Source organism: Zootoca vivipara, chromosome 6 (genome assembly GCF_963506605.1).
Source record: "Zootoca vivipara chromosome 6, rZooViv1.1, whole genome shotgun sequence".
Taxonomy (NCBI): Eukaryota; Metazoa; Chordata; class Lepidosauria; order Squamata; family Lacertidae; genus Zootoca; species Zootoca vivipara.
In genome coordinates this window covers 75,552,022-75,560,145 of record NC_083281.1, presented here as the reverse complement: position 1 = coordinate 75,560,145, position 8,124 = coordinate 75,552,022, and positions in this window count along the sequence as shown.

Below are 8,124 nucleotides of genomic sequence, written 5' to 3'. Positions count from 1 at the left end.
CAAAAACTGATAATCACTTTAAGGTTAGAATTTTGCCAGTTGCTCAAGTTCTTGTGGCTGAGTTTGCCGTGAAGCACCTCTGAAAGTGTAGCATTGAAGAAACTAGGATTTCAGACTGCGAAGACGCAGGAAATGTGAGGAGCTTTACGGAAAAAGAGCCTGCACCTGTTTTGTTTTTACTTAGAAAGGTTTATAGACCGCTTAATCGGGGGAAAGGTAAGTGGTACGTATAAAATAATTATTGATAAAACAGTAAAACTCAGTCCAAAAAAGTTATGTCGCTTAACTTCAATGGGTCTACTCCAAGTAACTCTAGCATTGGCTATGACCAGTGCTTTTTTACTTTAAAAATGTTTAGGGGTACTCTCATTTTGACTCAAGAAAATCACCATTTTATAGTTCAAACCGGGAATAATTAATACAGTAAATGGACATAAGTACAAAGATTCACAAAATGTTTAGGGGTATGCGTCCCCCTGCGTCTCCCCAGAAAAAAGCACTGGCTATAACCCAATAAAATAAAATATAACCCAATCAAATTAGCCAAGCCCTTAAAACCCTCTGCTAGAACAAGATTGTGTTGACAACTAGCTGGCCCGGTCACGCGTTGCTGTAGCTCATCCCTGTGACTGTCTCCACCCTGTTCCGACCCATGACCTATTCTGCCCCCTCCTCCCCCCACCCCCAGCTCATCCCTGTGACTGTCTCCACCCTGTCCCAACCTGTAACGTATTCTGTTCCCTCCCCCCCCGGCTCATCCCTGTGACTGGCCACAACCTGTCCCGACCCATGACCTGTCCCACCCCCTCCCCTCCCACCCCCGGCTCATTCCTGTGATTGGCCCCACCCTGTCCCGACCCATGACCTATTCTGCCCCCTCCTCCCCCCACCCCAGCTCATCCCTGTGACTGTCCCAACCCGTAACCTAGTCTGTTCCCCCCCCCCCGGCTCATCCCTGTGACTGGCCACACCCTGTCCCGACCCATGACCTGTCCCGCCCCTCCTCCCCCCACCCCCGGCTCATTCCTGTGATTGGCCCCACTCTGTCCCGACCCATGACCTATCCTGCCCCCGCGGCCCATCTGCAAAGCCAAGCCGAGATGCTGTGGAGAGGGAAGCTTTCCTAGCTGCAGTACCAGTGTAGCCGTCACTAGAGGGCGCTGTTTTGCAACATCTCCTGTGCTCCCAGCATCCCTGGCTGTCTGAGTTTTGTGTTCAGGAACAGTGGGTTTTACCTGCTTTACCTGCCATAGGTGTGACGTCTATCTACGCAAATGGTATGCAAACCCTCGCATAACCGCATGTGACGTTGTGTCCAAATTTGAACTCAATCAGTCAAGCGGTTTCAGTGAAATGTGGAGACTAACAAACATGGCCAGTTTACATTTATATATATATATATATATATATATATATATATATATATATATATATATATATATATATGCTGAATGTGGCCAACATGAAGGTGGAACAAATAATGATGCCTCCTTTAATACCTAATTTCAGGCTTTGCCAACCTGGCATCTTACAGTATTTTTTTACTATCATACCTGTATCTACCAGCTGATTGGAGTTGATATCCCAAAACATCTGGAAGGCTGCGGGTTGGCGAGGCTAATTTATTTGTTATTTCTTTGGTGATCAAGGGCTTCCCCGACGTTCTCCACCCCACCTTGCTGCTCTCCAGTTTGATATTTAGCAATGCTGGGGGCACCACTGGGAACCGCCAGCTGGTTCTACACTGGTTCCCTGATAGGGCTGAGACATGGGTGTCCTTGAAGGGTTCCTTTGTTTGAGGGCACCTGTTTGGTTCTCAGCTGCTACCAATTTTCCAAAATTGGTCCCTTAACATGCAACAAGAGCAAGAGGGAGGCTGAGCTCCTGCATAATAATAATAATAATAATAATAATAATAATAATAATATTTATACCCGGCTCAGGGCAGCTGACACCAGTAAAATTACAATAAGACGTAAAAAAGAGAAAAACAATTAATTAAAATGCGGGTTAAAATACAGTTTAAATTTAAATTTTTTGAATGCAGCCTCATTTTAAAGTAGCCCAAATCAAAACCACAAGGGAGGAAAACATAGGGATCAGGCTGAGTCCAGCCCAAAGGCCAGGCAGAACAGCTCCATCTTGCAGGCCCTGTGGAAAGATGTCAAATCCCGCAGGGCCCTGGTCTCCTGTGAGAGAGCGTTCCACCAAGTCGGGGCCAGTACTGAAAAGGCCCTGGCCCTAGTTGAGACCAATCTGACCACCTTATGTTCTCGGGATCTCCAAAATGTTGTTATTTATGGACCTTAAGGTCCTCTGCGGGGCATACCAGGAGAGGCGGTCCCGTAGGTACGAGGGTCCCAATGCACATTCTGGCTACAGAACCTTCTCCTTGCTGCCTCTGGATGTGGGCAATGGGCAGCTTGCAACTGAGGGTGGAATGACCATAGATCAGCAAGGACATTACACGAGGGGTACAAAAGGGGTACAAAAGATACATCCCACCACCATGTTAAGTACAACCCCAGCACCTTGACTCAAACATCTTCAGAAGGATACATTAATTACTCAGGGTAGGGGAACCCACTGATGCTGTGCCATAATAGAGGAAATCCGAGATCTGCAAACACATTTTCATATGCTAATTTATATGTATGTAGATGCCCATTTAGAAATAATAACTTAAGCAGAAATGGAATGCATCATTAACGAGCAAAGAGAAAGGGGACATATTTTTGTATAAAATATGCATGTCCTGATTTAGATGTGCAGGTGCAGATTTAAAATTATTGCCGTTCAAATAGAAATGCAGTATGTCCCACCATGGTGAGGAAGACCAGGTGAGTTGGGTGCCTGCTGCTCAGGTGTTGCTCACTATTGATGGGTAACTTCAAGGCTCCTCGTGCTCTCCTTTCTTACAATACTTCTTTGACAGCTTTCAAATAGAGCGGTGCTCTGAGACTCATCTCCACAAGGCGGCTTTGTAGCAAACAAGTGCAGCCTACGCAATTCAAGCAGGTGCTCTAAGTAGATAAATAAATGCTGGTGATGACTTTTCCTCAGAAATCCCAAGCTTTACTCAGGGGGGAGAAATAGCGGGGAGGGGCACAGCAAGCTTTAAATTCTGGCTTTGGTAATAAAAGAAAACCAATTCTGGAATTATTTTCCCAGAAGTAAGTATGCCACCAATTTCATCCCTTCTCTCTCCACCCTGCCAAATCTGTTGGGAATCCTAGCTTCTTCTGTACTTGTTTCATGAAAAACTATTAAGTTACCCGCTGGACATACTACTTGAGTCCCACTTTGGGTGAGTAAGGATTTTTTTCTGGGGAGAGAAGCAACTGATGCTTTCTCGCTGGCTGAGAGACTGTGCTTTCCGAGGTAGACCCTATATGTCCGAGAAGAACTAAAAAAAAAAAAAGATATGAAGAAAAGGAGTGGGCGATCAGAGAGTTATCTGTAGTAGTAGTAGTAGTAGTAGTAGTAGTAGTAGTAGTAGTAGTAATAATAATAATAATAATAGATTGCAAATGTGAATGTATGTTCCAGATAACAGAGGATAAGATTCCCTGCTCCAAGGAACTTGTCCAGTCTGAACTACAACTCTACAAACTTCAGGGACTGGGAGAGAGAGGTTAACAGGAAGAAAGTGCCGTAATTTTAGTTACACATACTTTTGGTTATGGGCTAAGGAGCAGAAAGAGATAGGAAGTAGCCACCTCAACCCTAAGAATACAGTCTGTTCAGGACAGATCTCCCCATGCAAATCAGGCCCATGTCACCCTCATCCTGTCATCTGCATAGCTCCACCCTGATGTTTACTTCTAAGTCACACTGGTGTGAGAGAGAACACTAGGAAATGTCTAAAGTAGAGAGATGGACACACTGGTGCAAAATCTGCTTCCATTTGGGGTGAATAGCCTCTATATTTGCACCAGGCGGAGCTGCCAAGCTAACCTCAAGGGCAGTCCCACATGGAGCACATTGCAATAATCCAGCCTGGAGCTTCCTAGCAACATGGAGAACAGTGATCGGGTCATCCTGGTCCAGAAATGGCAAAAAATTGCAAAGGATCCCAGAGTCTTACATGAAAACAGTTGTTTTCATTTGACTGTTGACGTACCTGATACAGTGAGTGGCTCTAAAGGAGCGGAGGCCGGCCACCTCCATGCCCTGTGGCTATGAACCAGGCACATTGCCTGAAGAAAGACATCCTCTTATTTATCCTGGGTTTCAACCCATACGCCCGGAGGCCAACGCCAGAGCAGCGAAGAGGACTCCAATCATGGCTGAGGGCACCTCGGATGGAGTGTCCAGCTCTTTTCAACAGATGAACTCCATCCAACCTTATATTCTGGGTGTGTCTATCAGAGGCAGATCCAGCCAAGGATGCCATCAGCAACAGAAAGGTCCCCATTGGCTGTGTGCCACTGGGAGACGTGGCAATTGGAATGCTTCCGTCTCCTTCTTTCCAAAGGCCATGCCAAGATAGTCTCACAAGCACCTGTTTTCCCATCAAGGCCATGGCTTCGATGCCTGCTGAAGATGTGGGGGGTGGGGTGGGGGCCCTTGGCAGCCTAGTTGAGAGCAAGCTGGCAAAGCCAGGGCAGACTTTCAGTGCACCCAGTCCTGGGACCAGCTGGAGGGACCATGGGGTTTGCAGAAGGTCCCAGGTTCAGTTTTCAGTACCTTCAGGGAGGGATGGGAGATGTTATGTATTGGGTTTAACACATCTTTGGTTGCCAGGCACGCATTCCAACCAATCGTATAAGCATTGGCAGATGAACGTTCTAATGGCAAGGAAGCTCAGGCACTGTCAACTGTCAACTGTCAACTGGCAGTTTCTTGCTGCGGTTTCAGTGTGTGTGTCCTGTGAGCTCTGTTCTTGTTTGTCTATGAGTGAACAGAATGTTGTCACTGACAAATATTTAATAAACTTAGTTGATGAACTTATACTGCCTTGGGCCTCTGACTTTTCATTGGCGATGAGGATGGGATCCTGAGCTCCTGCCAGCTACTAGAGGCCCAAGGCTGCACTGCAGCACTGCCGCTTGTTGCCACTCAGTAAGTGCGACCTCACCGCCATGCTGGACTCAGTAAGAAGCCCCGGAAATGAGACCACACCTGCCGTGTCTTCGCAACCACCCATAATTGCACAAGAGACTGCTTCAGGTCCGAGAATGGCCACCAGTCAGAGTCGGCCACCACCGGACTTCAATATGAGCCATCCTGCAGAATGGCCGCAGTGGCTCTGCCGAATAAGAAGCTACATCCGACTACAAGGCTTCACTAGGGAAGCAGACAAGGTGGATGTGCTACTGACGGTGCTGGGAAGTTCCACCATCATGTTGTAAGCCAAAAAATGGCTTATCTTCTGAGTTAGCCAATAAAACTCAGAGACAAGAGGAGTTAGGAGTCCATTATGTTTATTGCAAAGCAATAAGGTTACAGTCGAATCTTTTCGCAAAACTGCAACCCCGCCCAAAGGTCGGGCAGGAATTTATAACATTTCAGACAAAGGATTTTGATTTAACCAATCACATAAATCATTACATCATTTAATATTTTAATATTCATCATTATCTCATTTCATATTCAATTCGTATGTCATTACCTAATCTAATACGCATGCGCAATAAGCATTGCTAACTAGACCAGGGATTGCTAGCTAGGCCTTTGATTCTCAATAAGATGTTACATTGTGAGATAATAGTTGGGAACCTGTGTTACGTGTACTATGTAACAATTTGTGTTCTAGCTTATGAATTATATCTTTGTGATTTGCGTGTTAGCTGACCTGTTCTGGTAAAAGAACGGCATCTTGCTAGATCATCAGTTTCTTAAAGCAACAAGTTCCCATAATTCACTATTATAAGCATATTCTAGAATTTATAGGGATTTACATTATCACCTTAATTGGGGCCCTTTGGGCCCCTGCTACAAGCACTCTACTGGAAGGTCTGATGGCATCCAGGGATCAAAGAGGCATGCACTTTCGAGGAGCTGAGACAGGCTATGACAAGACACCTCGCGCCTCAGCCAACTAAGAACCATCGCCGCTACGACTTTACGCACAGAGAGCAACAAGCGCAAGAGTCAGTGAGTGAATACATCACAGCGCTCTGGGTGATTGCAATGTATTGTCGATTCGCTGACATCGAGGAATGACTTCTCGAAAGGTTCATCATTGGCATGCGAGACAGCCATCTCCGCCGCAAGCTGCTAGCAAAAGACGACATCACGATGATGGAAGCAATGAATATGGCCACGGCCTTTGAGAATGGTAACGCGCATGAGGTGGCCCACAGCCCACGAACCGAAAGGAGAACTCACCGCATCCAGTGAGACCAGTCGTCTTTTGTAGAGGGTGTCCACCGAGCTTCAGACCGATCCGACCAACAACACCGCTCCCTAACTACAAGCGCATCATCAAACCAGCAATCATCTGACACACCTCGAGGGACCTGCGCCAGCTGTGGGGGAAACCACAAGTGTCGGACATGCAGGTTTCGGGATGCCACATGTCGCAACTGTGGGAAGACGGGGCACATTGGCCGAGTCTGCCGCTCCAAGACCTCCGGAGCGCAACACAAGCAACGTGTCCACAAAGCCTACATAGAGGAGGAGTTACAGTCCACCTCTTCAGCCAGGGTACTTCAACTTCCGTCCCCGGGGTCCAATAAGCTTAGGGTGCAACTCAAGATAGAGGGAACCCCATGTACTATGGAGTTGGATACCGGCTCATCCTACTCCATAATATCTACTAAGACCCTGAAAGAGCTTTGCCCTGATGGCGGTCCTCCTCTCCACCTGGCTCCCACAGTGCTGCTGGATTTCCAGAGAAAAAGAATCCGGCTAAAGGGTATGGGCACCTTCAAGGTCCAGTTTAAGAAGTACACCAAGAATTTGGACCTCATCATAACTGAGGGCCCATTCATTAGCCTTCTAGGCCTAGCATGGTTCGAGTCGTTAGGCTTAGGCGTTTCAGAGCTTAATCAGATTTCCCCAGGGGCAGAATTCGAATCGATCTGCCAGGAGTTTCCATCAGTCTTTGATGGAACCCTGGGCCTGTACAATGGACCCCTAATTTCCCTACGGCTCAATCCCATGGTGCAACCCATCCAGGTCAAGGCCCATAGAGTCCCGCTTGCGCTTAAACCCAGGATCGATGAGGAGCTTGATCGCTTAGTCATAGAATCATAGAATCATAGAGTTGGAAGAGACCACAAGGGCCATCCAGTCCAACCCCCTGCCAAGCAGGAAACACCATCAAAGCATTAGTTGCCCAAGGGGTCTTAGAGCCGGTAGCTTCGGGGACCTGGGAAACCCCAATCGTCACACCGGTTAAGCTGGATGGCTCAGTCCATATCTGCAGTGATTACAAATGCACCCTGAACCGGGCCTTACAGGACCACGCATACCCAGTTCCTGTAGTGAGCCACGTGTTAGCGACCCTGGCTGAAGCCAAGATCTTTGGGAAGCTGGATTTAGTGCAAGCTTATCAGCAGCTAACCGTTGACGAGGCCACCGCAGACGCACAGACAGTCGTGACTCATAAACGCACTCAGGAAGCTATTTGTGACACACGGCTTACCAGACACACAGGTTAGTGATAATGGGACCGCTTTTTCGAAGAATTTGTAACTAAGAATGGAATCTGCCACATTCGTTCCACTCCTTTTCACCTGGCCACTAACAGCCAAGCTGAATGCATGGTCTGTACTACCAAAGATGTGCTGTGGCCCAACACATCACCCCAAGCGCAGTGACCTACTGGAGCCCAACAGAGTTGCTTATAGGAAAGAGGCTCACTACCCCTCCTTGATCGTATGCACCCCGACCGGGCTCTTGAGCAACAGCCATCCACTGTGGTGTGGGAGGCTCCAAGAGGGTTCTCCCCATGGGACACAGTGTGCGTCCAAAACTATGGGCCTGGACAGGGTTGGGTCCCAGGTACCATTGCCCGCTGTACAGGTCTGGTTTCCTATGAGGTAGGATTGGAGGGGGGGAGTGGTTTGGAAGAGACGCCTCCACCAGATCAGAACCAGGGCACCAGGCCATCTCTAGGCCCGGGTCTGGTGGCGCGGGGCGCCAGGGCGGCAGGCCACCAGGAGCGCCGCTGTG